The sequence below is a fragment of the Acomys minous genome (genome assembly GCF_964271855.1).
Source record: "Acomys minous genome assembly, chromosome: 4".
Taxonomy (NCBI): domain Eukaryota; kingdom Metazoa; phylum Chordata; class Mammalia; order Rodentia; family Muridae; genus Acomys; species Acomys minous.
In genome coordinates, this window is record NC_140486.1 from 30,156,919 (window position 1) to 30,182,000 (window position 25,082).

The 25,082-nt window shown below is 43.4% G+C and overlaps 1 protein-coding gene and 1 long non-coding RNA gene across 4 annotated transcripts in view; one reads left to right on the plus strand and one right to left on the minus strand.

Moving 5' to 3' along the window:
* The window catches only part of PRRC1 (proline rich coiled-coil 1), a 32,893-nt gene extending 32,485 nt beyond the window's left edge, over window positions 1-408 (minus strand). The window contains exon 1 of one of the 3 annotated variants that reach the window (XM_084779272.1): window positions 259-408. The gene's annotated coding sequence lies outside the window, so the exon portion shown is untranslated. Of the gene's footprint in view, window positions 1-195; window positions 227-258 lie in introns of those variants that run through there. The other 2 variants (XM_084779273.1, XM_084779274.1) reach the window with 2 other exon arrangements.
* Window positions 409-511: 103 nt separating this feature from the next.
* The window catches only part of LOC311596076, a 52,149-nt gene continuing 27,578 nt past the window's right edge, over window positions 512-25,082 (plus strand). The window contains exons 1-2 of the long non-coding RNA XR_014778699.1: window positions 512-649; window positions 24,837-24,997. This is a non-coding gene — a long non-coding RNA (uncharacterized lncRNA). The remainder of the gene's footprint in view (window positions 650-24,836; window positions 24,998-25,082) is intronic.

The window sequence follows — 25,082 nt, forward strand, 5'->3', positions numbered from 1 at the left end:
TGTGCCACGTCTGCAAGCCGGGCTGGGCCGGGCGAAGGTCCGCCGGCCTGGCCACCCGTGCGCGCGCGAGAAGGTGTGGCCCCGGGGAGCCTGGATCCGGACCGGGGCGATGCTGCCTTGGATCCCGCTCTCCTGGCGAGTGTCCCCGCCACCCCGAGCCCCCGCACCCTGCCATCAGCCGGCCGGCCCGCCCACCTGGGGCTCGCTAACGTCCGGGCGCCGCCGCTCGAGTAACCGAGTCACCAGGCCCGAGCTCACCTGGGTCCGGGCGAGCGCCTGCGCGGAAGCTGCACACGCGGGTCGGGTTCGGTGTCCCGGGTCGGGGCGGGGTGGGGGGTCCCGCGCGGAGATCCGGCTTACGGAGGACGAGGAAGACTGGATGAGAGCTCGTCCCGTGCCAAGATGGCCTCCGCACCGCCCCGCTGCCACGTCGCCGCCACGCCCCGCCACGCCCCTAGGCTGGCCTCCACGGCGCAGCCCCACACCCACCCAGAACTGGCCCGGGTGCACCGCCGCCTACGTAGATCTGTCCCCACCTCCTGGCAGGGCAGCGATCAAAGCTTTCCATGTAGCAGACGTTGCCTCCTGAGGGAAGTACCGGGCACTAGAAAGGTGGCGAGTTACTTGCTGATTTTCTTTTTAAGTACAGGTAATGCACATTAGTTTATTTAAAACAAACCAGGAAGGTCCAGGAACCAACTCCCTTAGCTTATAGGCACTTGGAACAAATAATGGTCCAATAACCCAACGGCGTAGATTAAAGAGATCAATGAATGAAGTGTAAAAGAATTTTTTTTTTCATAATCAGAAATCCTACTTTGGATCTAAAGACCCCTTATTCTGCAGTATTCTCTTGTAGGAACCAACTATTCTCCTTACTTCCACGTTTAAAAGGGAAAAAATATCGTTCAGCACTAACTCAGATAGGTACCAAAGTCAAATAAAATGAGATGGATGAGAGGGCTTTTTAAGCTGCCTGGTGTTCCACATATGAAGAATTGTAGTTTGTGATGGATGTAGTTGGAAAATTTCCTGCAGGATTTATTCATAGATTTAACATTGACACATTGACGTGTCTTTTGAACCTGCAACTTTAAACACTCTGCTGTGCTTCTCTAAAAACGAATACTACTTAGCAGTTCCCAGACTGTGGCCCCGGCTCCACAGCTACAGTAGGCTCCTCCCTATGTGATCTTAGCCACTCAGGACGAGAGTGGGTGGCCCTCTGGGTTACTCCTCAGACAGTGTTGTTTGGGGCGGTGCTGAAACTAGATGGCATCTCCATCCATTTGGCTCACGCCCTTGATAACTATAAGGTATGCTGATTTCTTCACTCGTTTGGCAAATTACTAATTAATGGCTGCAATGTGCTGAACATTGATGCTTTGGATACTGCAGTGAGCAAGACAGGCAAGGTCTTAATGTGTAGCTTTCTTCTGAATAGGAAAAGCCCATGAGCTGGAAAATTAGCAAGACAACACAAGAGTGGTGTGGGATGGACCGTACTCAATTTGGGCTCACCACTTAGGGGTATGGGATGAAAATGCAAGGCTTCATGTAAGAAATGAGATTTGGGCAGGAACGTATTCCAAAGCAGGCTGTGGTTATCCGGACAGCAGGAAGGGAATGCAGGGAGTTGGGGGCTTGGGAGTAGGAGGAGTCGGCTTTGTCACAGAGCAAGTCAGAGAGTAGGAACCAGGTCAAAGCCAGCCTCTAGGCCATGGCAAAGCCTGTGGCTTCAACTCTGCATGAAACAGGAAGCATGTGGGTGGGTATGGGCAGAGAACTGGCAAGATTTTATTTCAACTTTACACCACACATCGGTCACCAAGTGCCTGTAGCACCGGGAGAGGTGACTAGCAGCTGGTAAGATGGGCAATGGTGGCTAAGAATGGTGGCTGAAGGTGATGTGTAGGCCAGACGTGTCTGAAAAAATGAGCTGCTCTAATTTAGTGATGGCTTGGACTTGGACCCTATTGTTGTTGTAGCAAATGGCAGTGGTTAAAGAGGACAGATTTTATGCTATCACAGTCCCAGAGGGCAGGCGTCTGAGGCCAATGTGTTACCAGGGCCACCCTCTAAGATGTAGGGGAGAATTCTTTGTGTCCCTTCCAGCCTCTGCTGGCAGTGGGTGCTTCTCAGCCTGTACCAACCTAGCTCTAGTCATTGTCCCTGTGTTTATGTGGCCACCGTTCTTCCCAAGGCTCTGTGGCTCAAACCTTCTTCCTTTGCTGTAAATATATTTGTCATTGCATTGAGGATCCAGCCTAAGCCCAAAGACACTTGAGATATATATATATATATATATATATATATATCTTTAGGGGGAGTCACAATTCAACCAACTATCTAGACAAAGAGGCAAAAAAATCAATGAAATATCATAGGATTATAAGGTAGATTTTGAAGTTGGCAATCCTGAGTAACATTTATAACATAATGTAATATTTTTGGTCACTATGACTATAAATCCGCAGCAAGAATCCATTTATGGAAGAAAAGATGCATTTTGAGTTATAGTTTAAGGATTTAGATTATCTTGTCTGGCAAGATGTGTGGTCGGAGAACACAGCAGTCCGTTTCATTATGCCCCAATCAGGGAGCCAAAAGAAGACAGGAAATAGGACTATGTTAAGAAACCTCAACGTGCTCCACAGCTTCCCACTTCCTCTAGCTAGATGTCATCTCAAGGTTTGAATCATGTGTCCAAACATATAAATCTATGGAGGGCGGTGCATTTCACATTCAAACCATGTTCTATGGTATGATTTTCTTAACCCTTTTTATCTGAACTTCTTGAGAGGTTTGTATGGCCGATACCATTATTCTAGAGCTATAAATATACAAACCAAGCCTCAGAAAAGATGGAAACGAAACCCAGATTTCACAGATGATGCCCCCAACTGCTTGCTTGCTTCTAGGGTGGTAAGGACATAGCACGTGTTCTTAGATGAGCAGACAAGGAGGGGAATCAGCAAAAGGGGAGGACAAAATACCTCTGTGGTGGTTGGTTTTGCCAACTTCATACAGCCTAGGGATATCTGGGAAGAGGTAACCTCAGTTAAGGATTAAGCATCAGACTGGCCTGTGGCTTGGTTAATGATTGGTGTAGGAAAGTCCAGCCCATTGTGGATTGTATAAGAAAGCAAACGGAGTAAGTCCACAGGCGGCGTTCCTCAGCGGTCTCTGCTCTTGTTCCTACCTCCAAATTCCAGCCTTGAGTTCTTGTCATGTGTTCTTCCACAGATAGCAAAAAAAATAAAATAAAATAAAATGACCAATAGCCTGGAAACTGAAATAAACCCTTTCCTCCCCAAGTTGCTTTTGGTCTGTGTTTTATCAGAGCATGAGCAAATTAGGAAAACTCCTTAAAGTTGTTTCCTTTTAAAGTTAATGATAACTCCTCTAGTTTCTCCTTGTTAGAGACAAAACACCAGAGTTCCACAGTTGAATTTCTCCTTTTTTTTTTTTTTTGCTCAAAAAAAAAAAATCAAAAAATCACACCCCCACTGGAGTCTCTATTCTAGCCCATCTAGAGTTAATAAGTCTATTTTAAAAAATATTCTTAGGACCGTTCTTAATGTCTATAATGCTCATATGAGTATCAAAAAAAATATTCACAGGTGGATGGAAGGCAACAGTGACTGAGTTCTGCAGCATAGCTATGAGGGGAGGTGATGATGATCCTGGTTGCAAATGATGCGCTCCGCTGAGAGGTCCACTCTTAATCTGTGCAACCATGTAGGACACTTCAGCAGACACTGTGAGGGTATGGTCAACATGTAGAGATTCGCACACACAACCGTATGGATGCAACATGTAAATTGTCTTGGCAACAAAGAGCAAGAGTAAATCTTGTCACAAATATTGCATGAGACACACTTGTACTGAAAAAGTGTGTGTTGCACATACATTTACTCAGGCCCACACACATACACATCAAGTGGGGAAAAAAGTTCTGAATTAAATTGCATCTATAGCTTGACTTTGGGATAAATAGTTAAGCAATTTAAAACTCAAAGAAGTGCAGACACGATGCCTGAGTTAGCTGTTGATGAATCAGGTGTTGGTGTTGGGATCTCAACCCAGGCTCTTTGGTGACAAAGTTAAATGTTCTATACTATACTGCTTTTGGAGCCCTAACTCCTGCCTCATTTGCATCCTAAATGTAAATTTCAAGTGAATAATTCATACTTTTATGTTTATACATGTTTTGCCCGCATGTACACCTGTGCACACTGTGGGTACCTGGTGCTCCTGGAATCCAGAAAAGGGTATCAAATTCCCCTAGATCTGGAGTTACAGGCATGTGTAAGCTGCCGGGTGTGAGTGCTGGGAGTGCAACCTAGGTCATTTGCAGTGGCAGCAGGTGCTCTTCATCACCAAGCCATCTATCCAGCTCCCACAGATATAAGTGCTAAGTTAAGCTTTTGTATGATTATTCGTTTTCAACTTAAAAATTTAGGCATAGGAGTGACTATCGTCAGTTTGTCTAGAATACTCCCTCTTGAGATCTATTGTTAAGAGTATCTACCTTTTATTCTCAAAAACATTTCCATTTGACAATTGTGTGTGTGTGTGTGTGTGTGTGTGTGTTTGTGTGTGTGTGTGTGTGTGTGTGTGTGTGTGTGTACTTGTATGTGCATACATGTGTATGTGTAGAAGCCATGGAACAACTTTGTATGTCACTCCTTGGGAGTTGTCCACCTTTTTCCTGACACATGCTCTCTCCCTACATTGGAATTCACCAGAGAACTAGGCTAGCCAGCAAGCCTCCGGGAGCCACCTTCTCCTCCTAGGATTACCAGGGTGCACGGCCACACCAGGCTGGTTTTTAAACATGGGTTTTGGAGTTCAAACTAGGCCTTTGTGATTGCAAGACAAGCATTTTACAGCCTGAGTCATGTCCCGGTCTCACCATTATATTGTATTATTTTAGCTATAAAGATGTTAAGTTGTGTGTTCTGTGTAGGGGAATTCTACTGTGAAAGTATCAATACCTGTTTTGTCTCCCACACATATGCCCATTATTATCAGAATTCCATTCTAATGGCCTTTAAAGACAAACTAACTTATCTTTATAGAATATATACTTATAAAAAGTCTGGGATCCTTCATTAGCTGTGGCTATTAGAAAATAACCAAGGATATCAACTCAGAGGAGAAAAGATTTATTTGGAAGCATGGTTTCAGAGATCGCAGTGCACGGTGCATTGGCTCTATTGCTGCTGAGCCTGTGCTGAAGGAAAATATCATGGCAGGGGACAGAGGGCTGAGCAAAGATTTTCAACTCAAGACAGTCAAGAAGTAGGGGAACGAAGGGGATTAATGAGGCTCTACTATTCTGTCAAAGGCACCCTGTCCTGTCTTGCTTCATCCAACAAGCCCCTCCACTCTGACAATTGCCCCACCTCCCAATAGCGCCACAGGCTGTTCACCAAACAAACTTTTAGCACACGGCTGTTGGAGAAGATTTTGGACCCAAACCCTAACAGATCTTTGTTTTACACATGAAAAAAAAAATTTAAGACCCAGTCTCACCTTGCTCTCTAGACTCATCTCTTGTGTTGTGTAGCCTGTTCCATATGCTTCATCTTCAGCACCAGCACCAAGGACCTGTGCTGCATGAGCCTGAAGCCCCATGTGTGTGTCTGACCTACTCCAAGTCTCTTTGCATTTCTTTGTCTTCTCTTCTGCTGGCAAGAGACTCTCATTTTTCAAAAACCAACTCAACGTTTTCTTCCACCATGCCACCATTCACATCGTCTTATCATTGGGCACATATGCCTGTGCCCCCTATTCACTTAGAAGCTGCATTTAGACTCCCACTACATTCAGTACCACCCAGAACTGTTCGGAGTCTTCACTCTAATGGAAATCTAAGTTTAGTGAGGCCCTGTGCCCCTTCTTCTGAATGCTGACTGTTTTCCCCTGTCCCAGAGTGACTTTCCTTGAGCACCCACGTCCTCCTGATATGACAGAGTAACTATTTGTTTTTTCTGTTTGGTCCTCCCACTGTTAAGTTGTCCCCCAAAGTCAGTCTCAGGTACTCAGCAGGCTCAGGCAGTCTTTGTTAAAGGAGTGAATCTGAGCGCCTTGGAGACTAGGGAGCTACATCAGGGTCCTGCTGCTGCTGCTGCCATTGCTGCTGCCGCTGCCGCTGCTGCTTCTGCTGTCGCTGCCTCAGAGTGCTCTTTTCATCCTTTCAAAGGCTCATGATTGTGATTCGGTCTAATCAAAAACATGATTGCAAAGACAGCTTAGTTCTTCATTCTCTTCATATACAAAAAATACTTTCCACTCAATGTGAGGCCGTTGTACTTGACCTCAGAAATGTGATCTGTGCTGGAAATTAAGATTACTTACGTAATTTGCCATCCAACGCATGTGGCTTGGGTTGAGTTTTAGATGTCATAGTTCCTGGAAATATTTCAAAATATTCACACAACCAATGTTTATTGAGTAAAGTTCTATGCCAGAAGGCAAGACCAGCAATCGTACAAACCTGTCCTTTTTGGTCTTGGTCATTGCTCTTCTAGAAATTATATCAGTTCTTTGGGAACTTCATACAATGTGCTTTGATGATATTGACCCTCTCTCCCCAACTCTTCCCACATTGTCTATCCTTTTCCTTCCCACACAGCTTTTTTATTTTTTTTTCTCCCACCAAGGCCAATCTGTGCTGCTCAGATAGTCTTGCATGTGTGGCCTTCTGCTGCAGCATGGTCAGCTTCTCAGCGGTCACACTCCTAGTCGAAGCTGACCCTTCTTCTCCAATTGCCAGTCGCCCCTCAGCAGAGTAGAACTTTGTGCCCAACTTCCCTTGCCATGCTAGGATTCTGTCTGGCTCCGACTCGCACAGGTCTGGCGCATGATGTCACAGCTCCTTTGAGTTCCTCTGCACAGCTGCCCTGCTGTGTCCAAAAGACATGATTTCCTTGCAATCGCCAACTGCATCTGACCCTTTCACTCTCTGTGACCCCTCTTCCGCAATGATCTTTGAGCCTTTAGAGGAGGGGAAGAACATATCTGCTGTGTTCAAGGCTGAGCATTCTACTAGTATTGATCTGAAAAGCTGCACCCCTTATGGCTGGGTTTCATAGTGATGGAAGGTGCTATGCAACTTACCAGAGAATATTACTTATAAGTCATATCCACCTGTGAAACCTGTGAGCTACAATAATGATCGAGCAGGAAAAACACACCCGTTGATGCAATAGAGGCAACGGTGTCGTAGAAATAACCAACCACTTTATAATTGGACTAAGGTCTACTTCACAAGATGAGACTCATCCTTGGCACCTCCATCAAGCCAAAATTCCATGGCTAGACAGATCATAGACTGCAGGAGAGTACCCATTACTATTACTTGGCTAGGGGAGATGCTAGGACTACTATTATTCTACTAAGTTTAGGTGTACTAAATCAAACTCCTAATGACTTATACCCATAGATGAAGGAATCTCCCAGCCCTTAGCTGAGAAGTTCTTGTTTGCAGCAGATGATTATGAGCACAGAGACCCACAACTGATAAAGGGGTAGAGACTGAAAGACGGCAGAATGCTCAGTCCTGTTTCCTTTCCTGAAGAAGGTGATGCACAGAGGGAAAAAGAAAGGTGTTTGCTCAAAGCACGAAAATGTTGCCCCTATCACAGATGTGCACACAAGTGTGAGAGAACACAGTGTGGCATGGATATAGTGTGTAAAAAAAAACCCTCAGCCTTTTTAATATGGCTCTGGGAAAGATGCTCCACCATACAGCAAGGACATTTGCTCAGCTACGTTCAAAGCAGCTTTATTCGTAATAGCCAGGATCTGCATGTCTGTCAACTGAACAGTGGACAAAGAAACTATGGTACATTTACACAACAGAATACTACTCAGCTATTAAAAAACAAGGAAATCTTGAAATTTCTGAGCAAATGGATGGAACTAGAAAAGATCATCCAGAGTGAGGTAACTCAGGCCCAGAAAGACACACATGTTATATACTCATAAGTGTATATTAGCCCAACCTAGATGTCCTCTGAGAAACTCCACCCAGCAGGGATCTGGACAGATGCTGGAACTCATCACTAGACTCTGAGAGTTGTGTGGAGGAATAGGAGGGATGGAGGGACCCAGAGGGGTGAGGAGCCCCACTGGGAGACCACCAGGGCCAGCGGAGCTAGATGAGGCGGGGGCTGCTGCACAGACTGATACACCAACCAAGGACAATGCATGCCCAGAACCTAGGATCCCCCCATTCAAATATGGCCGATGGGCAGCTCATTCTTCAAGGTTGTGGGGGAATGGGGAGCAGGGACTGCCTCTGACATGAACTCTGGCAGCCTAGATTTAATTAATCACTTCTCCTTGGTGTGGAGTCTCTGAGGGCATCCAGAGGAAGGGGATGCAGGCTATCCTGATGAGACCTGATAGGCTGTGGTCAGCCGGTGGGGGAGGGGGGCCCCAGTGTCAGATGTCTAGGGGAGGGGAATAGGGTGGAAGTGGGAGGGAGGGTGAGAAAGGGATAACAATTGGGATGTAATGTGAATAAATTATAATAAATAAAGAAAGAAGATATGCTTCTGGGAGAAGAGTAAGTGCAGTTGGCAGTGAAGAGATGGGCAGGTGGTAGTTTTGCCCTCCCCGCCATATTTACTCACACAGCATTACTTTCCTACAAGATCCTCTCTTACCTTGAATGCATAATGATGTGCCGACCTCTTCTTTTGGATGATGATTTTCCCTTACAAAATGTGTTGTTTTCTTTGAGGTTCTTATTTGAGAAAGTACCGTTTCTTATGGCTGTCATGAGTGACATCTTTAACAAGGGTAAATCTGACCCATTTTATTCCTGCTGGCCAGTAGCACACATGAGAAACAGTACCAGGACTGCCATCGCATTCTTCCAGCAGAGAAGGGCAGAAACCAGTCTGTGCTCAGCAAATCATGAGCCTCTGGAGTTGCAGGAGTCACAGCATTATCACCAACCTTTGCCCTCTGCACTATCATCATCTTCCTCCACACCCCCAACTCCAACTCCCACAGTACTAAGCCTATGCGTAGAGCCGGAGAAATGTCTGGTGTTATTCCTCAGGCTCTGTCCCTTTTTTTTTTTTTTTTTTTTTGAGACAAGTTTCTCACTGACCTGAATCTCAACAAATAGGCTACTATGAGACTACAAGGCTAGGCTATCTGGCCAGAAAACCCCCAGAGATCTGCTTCTCTCTATGTCTACAAATGCACATTGCCTCATGTGGTGTTTCCACACAGATATTCTGTGTGTGTGTGTGTGTGTGTGTGTGTGTGTGTGTGTGTGTGTGTGTGTAAAGTGCTCACGACCAGCACTTTATCAGGTCCATTGGTCCTGGTGTGATGCTTTTAAAGACGGTCAGTCTCAACACACAATCCCTACTGGCAGGCAGGAGAAAGAACCGGCTGCGCCTGTCTGCCTGGCTCAGGATCTTCTCAAAATTCAAACAATTGGAAGATAAAGTCATCATTTTATGCATGAAGCTGTTTTCGGATTTTGCCTTTTCTATTTCATCAATAGTATCATGCAGCAATGAGAAATAATTCCTGTCAGCTGTTCCTCCTCCACCAACTTTATTAATCAAACCTCCAAGCATGCCGGTGCTTTCTATTGCCTCTCACATTGTGCCTTCACCACTGTCCTGGCACTAGGTTAAGCTACAAGGCTGAAATCACGACATAGACTTAGATTTCTACACACTACCACCATGTTAATCAGACAAAACTTTTTTGCTTTCACCCCTTCATAGGACAATAAGGTTCAAATCCTTTAGCCTTGATTTGCCTCTGTACTAATGATACAGGGTTTTTAAGAGTCACAGACTTTCCCTACCCCAGCTGTGCATGACCCAAGATGCCACAAACGTCACTGATACCAAAGATGAAACTTGGACAATGGCTCTTAGGTTTTTGTATCTGTCTTGGTTGTGGTTTTATTGCTGCGAAGAGACACTATGACCAAGACAACTGATGAAGGAAAACATTTCACTGGGGCTGGCTGACAGTCCATTCTCATCGTGCCAGGAAGCATGGTGGCACACAGGCGGACATGGTGTTAGAGAAGATGCTGAGTGTTCTGCATCTGGATCCACAGGCAGCAGGAGGAGACTGTGTGCCACTAGGGCCTGGCTTGAGCTTCTGAGACCTCAAAGCCCAGCCCGCTGCTGACACATGTCCTCCAACAAAGTCACACTCACTCCAACAAGACCATACATCCTAATAGTGCCACTCCCTATATAGGGTCTATAGGCGCCATTTTTATTCAAACCACCACAGTATCAGAGCAAGGAAAATTAATGATGTGAACACTTGGGAGTAAGTAACCCCAACCAGGGAGATGATCATGCGCTATCCATGAGACTCCCAGCTCGCTAGGGGAAGTTGAAGCCCCATCTGTGCATTTCTGACTCCAGCTTTGGCCCTGGCTGTCTGCTAGTTGTTCGTCACTGGTTGGTGTTGCCATCCTCAAGCTTGAAGGTGTCTGAAGTGCTGCTAATTATATTAAACTCTTTCTGTACTCACATTCACATTACCAGTGACAGCTACAAGCTTTTGCCCTGACAGATAGTTAATCCAATCACAGCCACCTTGAAGTCGCTAGTCTTTTGGTTGCCTCCTATGTAGCTGCTTGTCTTTGGGGTAGTCTGAGGTGGTCTCCCTGGTGATGCATCTTGATGGAAGCCATCCTTACTTACAACTTTCTTTTCATTGGAAGCAAGCAAGAAAATTGAAAAGATCATGTTAAATAGCTATCAGACTCCATTTTGTTAGAAACAGCCTAACTCTTTCCTAAAGGCCACCAACTCTGCCAGAGGGTTAAGCTGACCTTATACTAAGCTACACTCTGTTTGCACCTTGTTATCTATGATTCAATGGTGTCACAATTCATACTTTGCTATTTACATACTTGGGTAGACTGGATGTACCCTAAACACTGCCTGGCATACTTTCAGGGTCAGCTAGAACTTCTTGTTAGCAAAATAACTTGAGTCAGAGCTGACCACCCTGTTCCACCATCCTCTCCCCTGTATGAGCTTATTGCAGTTTTCACCTCTAAATATGCAATAAAACTTCCCCTCAAGGACATGGTTCAGATACCGAACTGGCTGCCTCCCTGGGCTCAGAAAATAAAGCTTTCATTTTAAACTTCTAGGTCTGAAGTGAGTTTTCTCGGCTTCCACCCTGAACCCAACAAACATCAGCAAGGGTGATCCAGCTTTGGATATGGCCCTCAAGGGTTGGGGCACGGCTGCAAGCCAGGCTGCTGTCCCTGTTCCAGGGCCTTGCCCTGCTTCTTATTTGGTCAGTTTGTTTATCTCACACCCAGCTACAAGCCCTCCTTTATCTTCCCCGATGCTTTGGACTCTGCTGTTTTAACCCATAGTCTCTTTATGGAAGCTAGTGTGTGTTCTTATTGTGAATACTGTGCTGGTTCCACCATGGGCCTCTTCCCTCACTACCTGCGGAGATCCAGTTATCACACTGGTGGTACGGGCCCATTCAACTTCAACCCATAACCTCAGCCGTCCCCTTATCTAAAGCCTGATATCAACCTCATTTACTTCCAACATTTTCAGATCCTCACAGCTTTGTGTATATGGGGCCTTCTCATCTTTAAAACCTCACTTCCTTATTGCTCTTTCTAAAGCCCTTTTATTGTCTCTGCCCAGCAAGCATGTTGGTTCTGTTGAGAATTTCTAACTACACTTGAGGGGCATGTAAATTGGGTACATATGGCAATATAGTACAGTTATTTTACCTCCCTACATAATGTCAGAATTCCATAATAGCTAAAATTATTTTTCCCTAAAGTTCTTCACTATCTACTATGACATTTTGTGTTTAACAGACACACTACTGAAAATGACTCCCAGAAAAAGAGCTCAAGCTCCTATTTATTTCTTTTTTTAAAGATTTATTTATTTATTATTATTTATACAGTGATCTGTATACACCCCCAGGCCAGAAGAAGGCATCAGATCACATTATAGATGGTTGTGAATGACTATGTGCTCACTAGGAATTGAACTCAGGACCTCTGGAAGAGCAGTCAGTGCTCTTAACCACTGAGCCATCTCTTCAGTACCTCCTGTTTGTTTCTTACTAACGGAGTTATCTGAAAACAGGCTGTTGAACAGCAGTTCAAACAAGCTGATGTTTTTTTAACATTTTAAAGTTCATATATTCCATACTTGAGGAAAGACACAAAGGAGTGCTCTGTGGACACAGTCCTACCTTGTTAACAAATCAGCTGTGAGTGACCTAATGGGTCAGTAACAACTTGGCAACTCACTTTAGCCATGCTTTGAACCCTGGCTCTGGGGACACACTATATTTCAGCACGGAACCAACTCAAGGACTGTAAGGCTCACCCCCAGTGTGTGGTCTGTGCAATGAGTAGTACACGGTCCCTGCCTCTTGGTATAACACTATTTTTTTTCACCATCTTGAAATGCTCTATTTTAAACAAGGAATCTCTCACATTTTATTTTCTTCAAATTTTGAGAAATTATGTGTAAAGTTGCTAAAGCATGTTTTTATATGATCTGGTGTGAATGTAAGTTTTCAGCTTCTTTGAGAAAATACTTAGGAGTTGTCACTGGGCTTTGTTTAAGGAAAAACCTCCTGAACTATTGACCAAAGTAGCTGAGATGTTGCACCTTCTCACTGGCCTTGTCTGAGGACCACTGTTCTCCACCCTCAGCATTTGCTGCTTCCCTGCTGTGGCCTTGACTTAAGCTATGGGTGTATAGAGCTCTCACATTGTTGCTTTAATTTGCAATGCTCTAATAACATTTGATGTGGAAAATAATTTAATATGTATATTTCCCACCTGCATATCTTCTCTGGCAATGTATCCTCAGGATTAATGCCCATTTACAAAATAAATAAAATACACTTTATTCCTTCCTTTGCAATGTTGCACATGTAATCAATGCATTTTCAGCATACCTACCTCCATCTTCTCTTTCCCACTCCCACCAGGCACCTCCAACACGTCCTCTACACTCACCTTTTTTCCCTTTTGTTGTAACCCACTGAGTCCAATTAGTACTGTCTGCTCTTATGTTGACTGGTCTGGTTAGTTGGATCCTGTATAGTTTATACAGGAAACTAATAGCTGCAGTGAGCTCATGCTTCCAATGGACAGGGTATGTCCAGAGACAGCATTGCACAGAATTCCTTCCCACCCTCTGTCTCTTCTGTCCAGTCCACCCCCTCTTCTTGATGTTCTCTGAGCTGTGGGAGGCAGGGGGTTGGGGAGAGCACAGAGGGTGTTTTGATACAGTACCCACTTTGACTTCAACAATCATTGGAGGATAAGTTATAATTAATGAGATCGGCGGTAGCCTGGCCCTGGTGGCCTACACTTTTAATCCTAACACTTGAGAGTCAGAGACAGGAAGATCTTTGCAAGTTCAAGGCAAGCCTGGTCTACAGAGTGAGTTCCAGGATATTCAAGGCTATAGAGAGTAAGCCTGTCTCGAAAAACCAAAACCAGAAGAAAGAAGGAGAAGAAGAAGAAGAAGAAGAAGAAGAAGAAGAAGAAGAAGAAGAAGAAGAAGAAAAAGAAGAAAAAGAAGATGATGATTAGGGCTGTGGGTAGCATGGTTTAAAATGTCTTTAATCTCAGAGTGGGGAGGCAGAAGGAGGCAGATCTCTGTGAGCCTCAGGCAAGCCAGAGCTGCATAGTGAGACCCTGTCTCAAAGAGAGAGGGGGTGGGGGGGAGGGGAAGAAGTAAGATGGTGGAGGATAAGAAGCATTAGACTGAATCTGAAAAGAAAACAAAATCAGAATGGGGAAGTAGCTGGAAGCTAGGAGAGGAAAGGGGAAATATTATTTGTATCCATGAATTCTAGAAAATATTGAACCTAAAGAAAGTTATATTTAAAAAGTAAAAAGAAGAGGGGATGAGACTCTTCTGGCTCTCACAGGCTCCATCTCTTTCAATGTGTTGTCCCTTATTATCTAAGGCATTGGACTTGTGGGGAGAAACCTCTCCCAGCATCACTTTAGTCACCTGTTAATATCCATGAAATATATAGTGATGACCTCTCTCTCATTTGTAATATTGGAATTATAGATTTTCTTTATTGATGTTTTAAATTTTATTGATATCTGGCTTTTAGTGCTTATCTTTCTGCTTTAAGTTAATTTGTTCTTCTTTTTCTAATTTTTTTTTTAATTGGAGCTTAGGTTATTGACTTTTTGAACTTTCCTCTAGTATGCGTATGCAAAGCTAAAAGTTTCTCATGAAGCAAAACCTCTGCCAGTGCCCATGTGTCTTGACAAGTTGTATTTCCCAATTACTTACATTTTGTTAAATTTCCTAGGTATCTTTCTGCTGTTGGTGTCTAGCTTAATTCCATTGTGGCGTAAGAGAATACTTGTAAAATACATTTATGTTTATTTAGTGTCTTTGTGTTGAGAGAGGGAGGAGGGAGGGTGAGGGGAGGGAGGGGGAGAGAGAGAGAGACAGAGACAGACAGACAGACAGACAGACAGACAGACAGACAGACAGACAGACAGAGACAGAGAGAGACAGAGAGAGACAGAGAGAGGGGGGAGCAAAGACAGTGTCAGATGTCCTGGACCTGGAGATACAAGCAGTTGGGAGCCACCTGACGAGTGCTGGGAACCAAATGCAGGTCCTCTGCAAGAGCCACAAGTGCTCTTAACTGCTGAGCTGTCTCTCCAGCTCCAAGCATTTGCTTTTTAGATTTCCTTTTATAAGATAAAAAAAGGAAGACAGCCAAGGTATAAAACAAGGTTAAAAAATACTGGTAGACTATAAAAACGATTAATCCATATCTTTAAGATATTAAGATGCTTTAATGAAGTAAAGATATATTTAGGTCTACGTGCTCAAATGACATCACCTGTTTTCAGGTGTGAGGTTTGTGATTACCTCTGGGTACTTCTAATGAATAAAGTATTTTTCACTAGAGAAAAATATTTCCTTTCCTGAAAGTTTGCTAAGGTGTTTTGCCTGGCCCATCATATACTTTATTTTGGTAACTGTTCTGTGCAGACTTGAAAAGAATCTATTTCCTGCTGTTGTTGAAACATTCTATAAATGTCAATTAGATTCAGTTGACTTATGATGCTTCTTCAGTTCAGCTGCTCTATTAATGATTTTCTCTTCTCTGGACCTGCCAATTACTGAGAGAGGAACACTGAAGTCTCTAATTAGAATGACAGGCTCACTTATTTCTCTCTGAAGTGCTATTTGATTTGGGCTCATGTGCTTTGGTGTTGTGTTGCTGGCTCATACACATTAGGGTTTGTGGTATCATTCTGGATGCACAAAGCCTTTACCGTTTTGTAATATTCTACTTTTCTCTGATAATTTCTCTATGTGTGAGTTCTTCTCTGTGTGACGTTAATATAGCTACCCCAGACATGATTCATATCAGCATGTTGTATACCTCTTCATCCTGTTACAGGTGTACCTTAAAGATATTAAAGGTTCATTTGCAGAACACTACAGTACACTAAACACCATGACAGAGCAACCAAGGTGAATTTCTTGGTTTCCCATAACATATCAAAGGTATACACACATTCTGCAATAGAATTATGTTTAAAATAATGTACAAAGTGTAGTGAGGTTTGCTTCATTAGTTCAGCCTCCCTTTTACAATACTCTGTAACTCCATGCTGATTAATTTCCCACAGTAGAGTGTCTATCAAAACCAGAGCCAAGCTTCTCAACTAACCTTGTACAATTGTCTAAATCCTTTGCCATCATTTCAACAATGTTCATAGTATCTCCTCCAAGAGCACATGTCAAGTGACTGTTTTCCTTGCTAATTAATAAGAAACATCTCCTCATTCAGTGATCATCTTTCCTGATCTTGAGCAATTCAGATCTATCTGCAGGCACTGGTACCATGACAGTTCTAATAGCACAATTAAGACTGCCCACCTCAGAGTGGCTCCTGTACAGAATAGGAAGAAAAAGTCTCACCCCAGAGCTGACCATGAATCAAGTTAAAATACCCTTACACACACTATTCATGATAAGAAATTTCCTTCAGGTCATGACCAATATGAAAAAAATAGTAGAGAGAGAGATTCTGCAAATATTGTGTCAATGTGTGCAGCAATGTGCTGCATTAGGAGTCAAAACCAGTATATTTTAGTGTCAACATCAAGCTCTTGGGGGAAATTTTTTTAAAAGTCCTCTTACCACTTATACACATGAAAAACTATTTACAATTGGGGCTGGGATGGGCAGCCATCATGCTGAACAGACTTTGCACGTGGGACGAATGCTTAAGCTAATACTAAAGGTTTCCCCCACTCCATTCTAAGAATGGCATTTATCAGTCATTGAATAAAACCAGGAAAAAGCAATGCAGGTTTCTGGGAAACTCATCCTTTCAAAAAGGAAAATGATTTGCCAGTTCAGGCTCTATTCAGTCTGGAAGATGAGTAAGACTTTGGTGACAATTGTAATCCTCTGAAAAACTACTTTCTTTCACAACAAGGGAAGATAATAGTGGTTACTAGACTTTTTTGACTCATAAAACCCCTGACTTGTGGGTAGTAACCAGCACCTCTAATGGAGTCATCTGGAGAAGGTCCTCCCACATCCGTCCCACAGCAGGTTCAGGGCAGTCAAACCTTAGCTCTTGCAGAAGCCGGAATAACGCCACAGTCCGTGTTTTCTAATAGGTTGAGGAAGCACTGCTCTTTGCGTCTTCAGAGGTTTGGGTACTGGAAGGGCAGCTCCCTGCAAAGTATTTGACATTAATCTCAGTCCCTCCGAGGCGCCATGGTGGTCTGTTTTAGGGCCTCCTGATGATAGCTATCAGAGACTAGATAGTATTCTTTCTCTGGGAACATCTGTGAGTAGCACCCTTAACATTTGGAGCCCCATTGTTTGCCAAAGTAAGCAAACGTGGTGTCAGGTAGAGAGCAACTGGTCCATGAAGAGACATCATCATTAGTGACAGTCTGGGTGCAAAGCAGTAAGGGCTGCTATTTTGTCAGGCCAGCGTCCAACCTGTCATATGGCAAACAGAGCCCTGGGTAGCAACTTAGGAGGTATGGATTTTAGTTTCTGCATAATAAAACAGAATTACAGGTACATGGAAAAATAATACCCAAACCAAACCATGATGTGCATACACACACACACACACACACACACACACACACACACACACACACACACTGCACATGTTACTTATGGTATCATACAATGCTTCAGGACATCAGGTAGACATTGCATCAGGTTCCAATCAAGGGAGGTTTTATGCCTACTGAAAATGTTGGGATTTTTTTTTATTTTTAATTTTTGGTGGTGGTGTAAAAGAGGCTAGCATCCTTTCTTCTATCTTTGTGTTACATAGGGCTTAGTTCACTAATTGACTGTCTCCATCATTCTATTTAGGTCATGTAAGCTATCCAAGACTGGTCTTGACTTCATGATCCTTTCATGTACTAAGGTTGCAGCTGTGTCCCAGCATACTTGGCTCCCACTGCCATTCTAAGGCAGAAACTCAAGGCTGGAAACTCATTTCCAACATGCATTTAGAAAAATCATGACTATGTTTAAGAACACCTATCCTGACATCACTGAGGTCTTTTAAAAATCCCGTAAAATGTAGAACCAGATCTGTAGCTGTCGACTGGTCTCCAAGAATAACTGAAAGCTTGTGGATGGAGAACGCTAATGTCCTTTGCACTTGCCACTGCATGTCTGATACTGGAGATTCATAAATACCTCTTCCGTAGTGCCCGTTTCTGCCTGTGGGGTGTCAGAGCCACACCCGGTTGGCTATATGCACAGTGCTTAGCTATCTCAGTATCAACTATGCTCAAAAGGGATTGGTCATTGACACGTACTGATGCAATAAGCTTGTGGTATTGGCATCTTGCACTTTAGATGTCATTGGGGTTCCAGGCAATACTAGTGCTCACATCCATCGCTTCACGGACATAGTGAGGAGCAGCATCCATATTCTCAACAGCAGCATGGACTAAAGGTATGGAGTCATCTTGGTTTGTTAAGATCTGATTTTCTCGGTTTGTCACAGTCTGGTAGCTCATTTATACCCAGCTCATCTTGCATCTCACTCCACTGTCCTATGCCACCAGCCTCTTCATGAGCATCCAGGCTGGAAGCCCACTGTTCATCCATCAGTACCTCCCATGTGTTCTTTTATGTCTGGCTCATCCATGTGGGCCTCTAGGTTCTCTGTCATCTCTTCAAGTTCCTGCCAGATGGCCATGGTGATATTAGGAGAGCCCCATATGGGGACTCCGGGTACTTCTCCTGCTCTGTCTGGGAGGAGTCTCTCCTTAGAGTCCTATTTGAGCTCTGTGTCAGTATCTATTTCAGGTAGATAAATCCTTTCAGAAATGGAAGGAGATGAACCATTCCTGATTTAACAGAGCCAAATCTGGGGAGCTGGTGCCAACCTCTGGCAGGAATATAGACTTGTGCTAACAGGTGTTTTTTGTTTGTTTGTTTGTTTGTTCGTTTGTTTTGCTTTGCTTTGTTTTTGATCATTCTCGTTACTAGCTGCTTCCTGATGGGACTTGGAGAACACAGTACAGAGTAAGGAGCTATCTATTGGAGAATCTATGTCCCCTGGAGATTTCCCAGATGTCATAGCAGCGCAGTCTTCTAGTGTGCTTTCCAGTCTGGCATCAGACTGAAGGACACTGAGGTCTGAAGGCTTAATCTGTTCTTCTACAATGTGTGGTCTTTGATGCTATTTTTGTCTCTGTTGATAAATTTTCTGTCACTAAAAGGAGATACGATAGGCCCCCAGAGACAAACGAACAAAAAGGGTTGCTTAGTTAATCCAACCTGAAGGATCATTGATCAAGTTAATAGCAGTCTTAGTTACCTCTCTGTGGCTGTGATAAGACATCATGGCAAAGGCACCTTATAGAAGGAAGCATTCATTGGGGCTTACAGTTTCAAAGGGTGAGTCCATAGCCATCATGGTGGGATGCATAGGAGCAAGCAGATAGGTGGGAGCAGTAACTAAGAGTTTACATCTGATCTGCAAGCAAGAGACAGAGAAGGAGGGAGGGAGGGAGAGAGGGAGAGAGAGAGGGAGGGAGGGAGGGAGATACCGAGGGAGGGGAGAGAAGAGAAGAGAGAGGAGGAAATGGCTTTTGAACCTCAAAGCTGATCCCCAATGACCTACCTCCTCCAACAAGGCCACACCTTCTAATCCTTCCCAAACAGTTCCAACTGCAGCAATAAGCACGCAAATACATGAGCCTATGGTAAACTCAATTACCGCAATTGTGCCAATAACTTCCATGATGTGTTACCCATGAAACAGTTGTGAAGCACTCACCTTAGGCCTTTCAGACACATGATCAGAACTGGAAAAAAATTTGGGCAGCAGAATTTCTTTGGTAGCTTTCTGGCCAACTCAAATATGTTCAAACTTGACTTTCAAAACATGAAACATTCTACAATCGCAGCACATCTCACAAAGGGAAGGATAAGACATTCTACAGTGTCCTACACAACCATGGGAGCCATCTTGCACATTACAGATGCAGCTTCCATCTTTGTGTTCTCATTGCTATCTAGGAGGACAGCTCTATAGGGACAGGGCACACTTTAGTCTCCACATCAAATCACCCAACCCTTGCTCTACTAGAACTAGCAAAGCTGCCTTACCAGTTCTCCTCACCTCATTATTCTGATCTTCAAGATAATTCTAACCGCAATAGAAGAAGTGTACAGTGTTGAAGGCCAAGCCTCCTGACCAAACAGTGCAGTATGTTCCTTCAGCTCTGCTCTCACAGTAGATTCTGAGTCATCAAATCTGCTAGTTCTTTTCAAACCAGCAGCACAGTGTCTTTCATCATGGCGGCCTTCCCTCAGAATATCCAGCAAACCCCAGGCCACCATTTGTCTGTTAAGAATGTTCTCACTTGTGGCATACTTGTTCAGCTTCCCAAGTGGTATCAACATGCCACTGTTTGAGATGAATTCCAGGGGCTATGTGTATCCACCACCAGGTCCTCCTAGAGCTGCAAGAGGTATGCCATCGTGTGCTCGCCTACAATGATGGATGGTCACGGACTGCCTCTCAACTCCCAAGCTTCAGCTCTAGTTGTGGTCTGCTCACTATTTCCACTACATCTGCGATGACTTGCTCCACTGAAGTCTTAAAATCCCCGAACTCATCTTTGAAGGTTGGGATCAACTTCTTCCAAATTGCCACTGATGTTGATATTCTGACTTCCTGTAAATTACACACATTCTTAGTGCCAGCTATAATAGTGAACCTTCCCAAGTCTTCAACTTTCTTAGCCCATATCCATCAGAGAACTCACTATCTATGCTAACGATGGCCTTGAAAATGTTATTATAATAAGATGTGGTGGTGAAGTACTCATAAGACAGGGGCAAGAAGTCACGGTAAGTTTGAGGTTAGCCAAGGTTTCCATGCAAGAACCTATCTCAAACAAACAAACAAACAAACAAACAAACAAACCAGGTTTGTGTGTGTGTTCATACATACAGACATACATAGATACAAACATATGCACACATGTATCACTTTTAAAAAATCAGAATTCATAATACCTATACACATATCGCTCTCAAATCAGAATAGCTTCATGATTATGAGCAGTGGAATGGGAGTGTCACAGCTACACAAACCACATTGGTGTCATTGTACGTATTCCTCAGAGCCTTGTAGTGACCAGGCACTTTCTCTGTGAGTATCTTGGTTCAGCTTCCGCAAGGACACTTTGTGTTCTGCTTTGCGCTCTTTTTAAACCACGTTATTGTTTGAGGTTCTGCGCATGCTCACCGTGTGTTTTGATGCAGCCCATCCCCCACTCCCTCCACTCCAGCTCCTCTCCCACCCTTCTGACCCCTGTTCTCTTCCAACTTCATGTGTTCTTTTATTCCCATCAAGTCTGCTCAGGGCTGCTGGTATGTGCACGGATGTGGCAGGGATCGCCTCTCAGAGCGAGCATCCTCAGTGAAGAAAACTCGCCCTCCTCTCCCAGGAGCCGTCGGTTTCCAATAGCTCCTCAGCTGGGGGGTGGAACTTCATGACTACACCCCAACTCCATGCTGAGATCATTGTCTGACTTGAGCTTGTGCAGGTCTCACTGTGAGTTCATAGGTGTAGCTGCCTTTGTTTTGTCCCGGAAACTCTGTTTCTGTGTAGTCATCCCCCACCTCTGGCTCTTAGGATCTTTCTGCCCCTTGATTGGGATGATCCATAAACTTTTGGAGGAGGGCTGTGATATAGATGTCCCATTAAGAGCCAAGCAGCCCACAGTCTCTTATTCTCTACACCTTGACCAGTTGTGGGTCTATGTGTTAAAGCCGATACATATATTGGAAAAGGAAACTTCTCTAATGAAGGGTAAGAGATACACTATTCTATGATATGATAAGTCATGAGCAGTCAGTTTAATACTACGTACATCTAGCAGAGGAAACGTAGTACATTCTTTCCTGGCGTCTAAGACCTACCTATTCATTGGTTATAACTCTGATAACAGTGCCAGGAATGAGCTGAGTTCTGGTGGACTGGCCTAGAACCAATTAGAAAGTGGTTGTTTACTCCCATAGCATTCTTGCCACTAATACACTGATGGGCATATCTTGCTGGGCCTTTGTAAAAACCCAAAGTGATACCGTTATGTCTTAAGCTTCATACTTAGATTGAGCTGTTTAATATAATTAGTGCTATAATTGAATTAATATATTTTATAACTGTCACTATTTATTATTTATTGTCCTTGTTTTTACTTATTTTGTCTTCCACTGTTTTCTTCCATTATTTTGGCTGAACATTTCTTCCATTTTTCCCCTCATCTTGTCATATCAACTATACCTTTATTTAAAAACAATTTTAGTGATTGCCTAGAGTTAGCAATGGACAGCTATAACCAATTCAAGAACAATGTAATCTAACATCACACACTTTGTGGATAATATGCATTCCTGATAATTAAGAATTAACAATTGCTCATTCCCATCCCTTGCACTTGCTTCACTCATCCACAAACCATAGTCACCAAGTATATTTCTGCTATTATTCCTTTGAGGAAGATGTTATTTATTAAACCAAAAATGGAAAAATAAAACATTTTATTTTTATTCATTCCTTCTGTAATACTCCACTATATGTAAGTCACAATTAAATATATATCTCATATATATGTACATATATATGTATATAATCTTCTTCCTAGATAAGTATTATGACTTCAATTTGAAGTGTCCTTCTGAAAGGCCCATGTACAGAAGGCTTGGTTCCCAGTATTCAGAGATGGGGCACTGGCAAAGTGCTCAAGTCACAAGAGCTCTGACTTCATGACTGGATTAATTCATAAATTGAGGATGCTATTTTCTTTCCATAGGTAAAATTCATGACTCTCAAGGTTTTTCACTTTGTGCAGCCAGCAGTGCACAAATACAGCTTAATTTCCCACCAGACCTGCCTGTCCAGGGCTAGTAGTGTTGCTTTTGTTGGACTAGAATTCTATGTATTTTTTCTTACTCCAGTTTTTGGAGTTATTCCAAAAAACAGTTATTCTAAAAACATGACTTCAATTCTTTAATCTGGGAGACATTGTTAAGTTCAGTTTTGCTCCATCATTCCCTGTTGTGAGGACAAGGTGACAACTATCTGCCCCTCAGATGCAGGACCACTGCTCCGCCTTCTTCATAATTGGGCTGCCTTGAACATGTTGTTTTCCTGTCCTGATTTCAGCCTCTGTTAGAGCTTTTGTGAGCTGACATGCTCGCACGAACACTTGAATCTCAGTGTTACTACAGCTCTGGCCGACATGTGTTGTGTACTTCCCTTGGCACTGCTCCAAGCACTCCACCTACACTATGTACTGAGCACTGTAGGCTCTGTTTCTTAACAATTACACTTTATTATACAACCCAACTAGCTTACACAAGAGGGAAAAAGAAGGCAGTACTAAGGCCAGGCATGGGAGTGCATGCCTTTAATCCCAGCACTCGGGAGGCAGAGGCAGGTGGATCTTTGTGAGTCGAGGCTAGCCTGGTCTACAAAGTAAGTCCAGGATAGTCAGGGCTACACAGAGAAACCATGTCTAAAAAACAAACAAACAAACAAACAAAAAAGAAGGCAGTACTAGCACGCAGGTGATGAAATATAATCTTTTGTTTCTACACTGCTTTTCACAGAATTTTAAAATTAAAAACCTAGTGTGTCATTCTACAGACTCCAAAGATAGACTTTCCTTTGTTTATTTATTGCAGTTCATGGTTGGCATGCTTGATGAATATTTGTTGACTTAAAATGATGTGGCGTGAACCCTACATCTGACAAAGGTCTAATATCTAAAATATATAAAGAACTCAAGAAATTAAACACCACCAAACCAAATAACCCAATAGAGAAATGGGGCTCAGAACTAAACAGAATTCTCAACAGAGGAATATCGAATGGCTGAGAAATACTTAAAGAAATCCTCAACGTCCTAAATCATCAGGGAAATGCAAATCAAAACAACTCTGAGATTCCATCTTACACCCATCAGAATGTCTAAGATCAAAAATTCAAGTGACACCACATGCTGGTGAGGATGTGGAGAAAGAGGAACACTCCTTCATTGCTGGTGGGAATGCAAACTAGTACAGCCACTTTGGAAATCTATCTGGCGTTATCTCAGACAACTGGGAGTTAGGCTTCCTCAAGACCCAGCTATTCCACTCCTTGGAATATACCCAGAAGATGCTCCATCACACAACAAGGACATATGCTCAGCCATGTTCATAGCAACCTTATTCATAAAATCCAGAACCTGGACACAGCCTAAGTGTCCCCAGTAGAAGGATGGATAAAGAAACTGTGGTACGCTTACACTATGAATACTACTCAGCTATTAAAAACAAGGAATTTCCGAAATTTGTGGACAAATGGGTTGAACTAGAAATGATCATAATGAGTGAGTTAACCCAGAAGCAGAAAGAGTCAAATGGTATAGACTCACTTCTATCTGGACACTAGCCCAAGGGGCATGTCCCACGAAAGCCTTCACTTACCAGGAAAGTGGGACAGAGGGGAGGACATCCTATTGGGACTCTAGGTGAGAGAAGCATGGGAGAATGGGGAAATAGAAGGATCCAGAGGGTCCTAGAAACCTATAAGAAGAACATTATGACGAGCAGATATGGGCCTGGAGGTCCTGCTCAAACTATGGCACCAGCCAAGGAAAATACATGCAGTAAACTTTGAACTCCTATCCAGATCTTGCCAATGGACAGGGCATTCTCCATAGTTGAGTGGAGAGTGGGGTCTGACTTTCACACGAACTCTGGTGCCCCATATTTTACCATGTCCCCTGGATGGGGAGGCCTGGTGGCACTCAGAGGAAGGGTAGCAGGCTACCAAGAAGAGACTAGTTACCCTATGAGCATATACAGGGGGAGGAGGTCCCCCTCAGTCACAGACATAGGGGAGGGGAGTAAGGGGAAAGCGGGAGGGAGGGGGGAATGGGAGGATACAAGGGATGGGCTAACAATTGAGATGTAATATGAATAAATTAATAAAATATATTTTTAAAAAGAAAATAAAATTTCAAAGTAAGTGCTGAAAAAAAAAAGATGTAGTGTGTACCGACAGTCACATGCCTTAAAAGCTCATTTTGAAAATGCCACATTAGCACATTGATAAAATAAATCAGAGTAGATAAACACTCTAAATCAATTTGGAAGCATAAAGATTTTTTAAGTCTAAATGTCAGTCTGTACCTACTGAGAAGGTGTGTTCATCTTGTCACAAGTAATGTCGTTTTGTGTTGTTTTGTCTTTTTCTTTCTTCAGGGGCAAAGTGACAGAATGGACCATATCTTATCCTAGGCTATATGAATTCTATGCCTATAGCCGTGGTGGTTTGAAAACATTCTATATTACGTACATACACTGGAGAGAGCACACCTCCCACGAGTACCACAGGAGGGAAGTCCAGGACATTCCTGCACCGTGTGAGTACACCCCGCCTTCACCTTTCATTGCTCTGGATGCTGCAGCTGAAACAAAGAGCATTACAGACACTTCTGACATAGACAG